Genomic DNA, 3,099 nt, shown 5'->3' on the forward strand with positions numbered 1-3,099 from the left:
GTGGCATCTGCCCTATAACCCTGCAAAAATCATGAGGGACATAGAACAACAAAGCAAACACACAAAATAACATTGACATCCTATCCATAAAAGTGCTATAACAATTAATCACCTCCAAAGAGCTTCATGCAATAAATGCACGTACTACTAGATTGGTTTCCTCTAAAATATCGTACAAGACTCTGACCCACGAAAAGAACCCTGCATGTAGCTAACAGAAGAATAAACAAAGCACCGACCCCAAAGAGCAGCCCACGCAGAAGGAGCTCTCTGATAGAACGCCTAGGGCTCATATAACATTTGGCCCCGCCCAGCACCCAAACCCAATCACCTGGGAAAGAGGAGGGGGCAAAGCACAAGAAAGAGAGCAGGAGCAGCAGCTGTGTTCATTTATTTATTTTTTTATTTATTTGTCACCTATCCCTAGTTTACAGCATGCGGAGTGCAGACAAAAGAACTGCGGTGTTTCTAGAAGTAAAATTTACCCTATTTTTGCCTCAGCTTTGAACATAGAAAGGACAATACAACCAAGAAAGTAAATGAAATATTTTCAACGGGAATTAGCACGAACCTTTCATTTACATATGAAGAAAAATCTAGGAGCGTAGGAAATTACACATCAAAAAAAAAAAAAGACGTAATAAGCAACGCGCGTGCACGGCCCCTGGCCGCCTACAGTACTCGTTTTCCACCAGCAGGTGGCGGCAGAGGGGCGCCCTCGGGCGTCACCGGGCATGAGCTCCCCTCGGCCGCCTGCAGTACCCCTTTTCCACCAGCAGGTGGCGGCAGAGGGGCGCCCTCGGGCGTCACCGGGCATGAGCTCCCCTCGGCCGCCTGCAGTACTTGTTTTCCACCAGCAGGTGGCGGCAGAGGGGCGCCCTCAGGCGTCACCGGGCATGAGCTCCCCTCGGCCGCCTGCAGTACCCCTTTTCCACCAGCAGGTGGCGGCAGAGGGGCGCCCTCGGGCGGCACCGGGCATGAGCTCCCCTCGGCCGCCTGCAGTACCCCTTTTCCACCAGCAGGTGGCGGCAGAGGGGCGCCCTCGGGCGTCACCGGGCATGAGCTCCCCTCGGCCGCCTGCAGTACCCCTTTTCCACCAGCAGGTGGCGGCAGAGGGGCGCCCTCGGGCGTCACCGGGCATGAGCTCCCCTCGGCCGCCTGCAGTACCCCTTTTCCACCAGCAGGTGGCGGCAGAGGGGCGCCCTCGGGCATCACCAGGCATGAGCTCCCCTCGGCCGCCTGCAGTACTCGTTTTCCACCAGCAGGTGGAAACCAGAGGGGCGCCCACACTTGGTTCCCCCCTCATTTTGGTCCCCCCCCCCTTGGGGTCCCACCAAGCCCAATGGACCTCCCCCCCCTCTTGGCGCCCCCCCCCGTCCTACCCGTGCCCGCAGCAGCCGCTCGCGCTCCGCCAGCGCCTCCCGCACCCGACGCTGCATCTCGGCCAGGTGGAGGCAGGCGCTGGGGGGGGGAATAAATTGGGGGGGGTCAATTTGGGGGGGGTCTGGGGGCGCATTTAGGGGGCAAAGGGGACTGGTTCTCACCTGTAGAACTCGGCGTCGAGCCCCCCCGGGGGCAGCTGCAGGGCCAGGATGCCTGGGGGGGTGCGGGGGGGGACATGTCAGCACCCCCCAGACCGAAACCCCAAAACCGCCGCCGTTGACCCCAAGGTGGCCGCTGGTGACACCGGTAGGGCCACCGGGCGCCCCGCGGGCCACTGGGAGCGGAAGACGGGCATGAAGCTGCTGGTGGACGGCAGCCACGCTAAAATGCTAGGTCAGCCGCGGGTTGGGGCTCTGGGGGGGGCACCCCATAGGGTCACAACCCCCCCAAAACCCCCCGGCCCCACAGAGACCCCCCCCCAGCCACACAGATCCCACCCCAAACCCTGTAGGTGCTCCCCCAAACCCTACAGGCACCTTCTCCAGATGTTCCCCACAACCTCCCAGCCCCACAAGTACCCCCCCCTTGGCCCCATACAGCCCCCCCCGGCCCCATATGGCCCCCCCACCTTGCAGGCCGCCCGCCCATGGTCGTAGTACACCTCCTCTATGGCCTGGAAGTAGAGGACGCCCTTCAGCTTCGTCTCCTCCTTGTCTGGGGGGGGGCAGAGATAGGGGGGTCACCCCATGGAACCACCTAACCCCCGACCAATCACAGGCCCAGTGTTCGAGAAATACATTTACCAGCACTCACTGGAACCCAAGCACTTACTGCCCTTTCAAAATAGACTCAAGCCCTAACACTAAAAAACTTCGAAACCCCTACAGGCCTAATCCAAACTGTTTACCACACTAAACCCCTGAAGTCCTATGCCTAAAAGCCCTTAGGACACTTAGGACGCTCAAAACCCAAACCCAAAACAATAGGATTCTCAAAGCCCTAAACAACAAGATTAGGACGCTTAAAGCCGTAACCCCAAAATTAAGATGCTCAAAACACAAAGCCAACCCAAAACACTAGGATGCTCAAAACCCTTACTCAAAACATCAGGACGCTCAAAACTCTAACCCAAAAATTCAGATGCTTAACACCCAAAGCCCTAACACAAAACATTAGGACGCTCAACACCGTAACCCAAAAAATTAGGACGCTCGAAACTCTAACCCTGGAGAACCTAACCTGAAAAAAAAAAAAAAAAAAAAGGATCTTAACACACTAACCCTAAATAACTGACCAAAAATAAAACCCTAGGACCCTAACCCTAAAAAACATAGCGACACTCCATCCCAAAAAGAACTCTAAAACCCTAACACGCTAACCCTGAAACCCTTAAAACCCTGTTAAAACTCCAACCCAGTTATACACCAGTTACCTCCCTTAAAGGATATAGAGGAGCTCTCTCAGATACGGCAGTCCTACTTCTCATGAATGCATCCTTTAGGTGAGGAGGGGGAGAAGTAAAGCAAAGAACAACTCACGGGTTGAGATAAGGATAATTTAATTAAATGGAAATAATTATAATAATTAAATAAAGACTACCATGAACTAAACAATTTAACTAAGGGGAAATAAAAAGGGAAAGGGGAAAAGGGAAAATAAAAAGAAGGGACGAAAACAAACAAACAAAATAAATGACAGCTATATGGAAGTGCAGAG

Source organism: Anas platyrhynchos, chromosome Z (genome assembly GCF_047663525.1).
Source record: "Anas platyrhynchos isolate ZD024472 breed Pekin duck chromosome Z, IASCAAS_PekinDuck_T2T, whole genome shotgun sequence".
Lineage (NCBI taxonomy): Eukaryota > Metazoa > Chordata > Aves > Anseriformes > Anatidae > Anas > Anas platyrhynchos.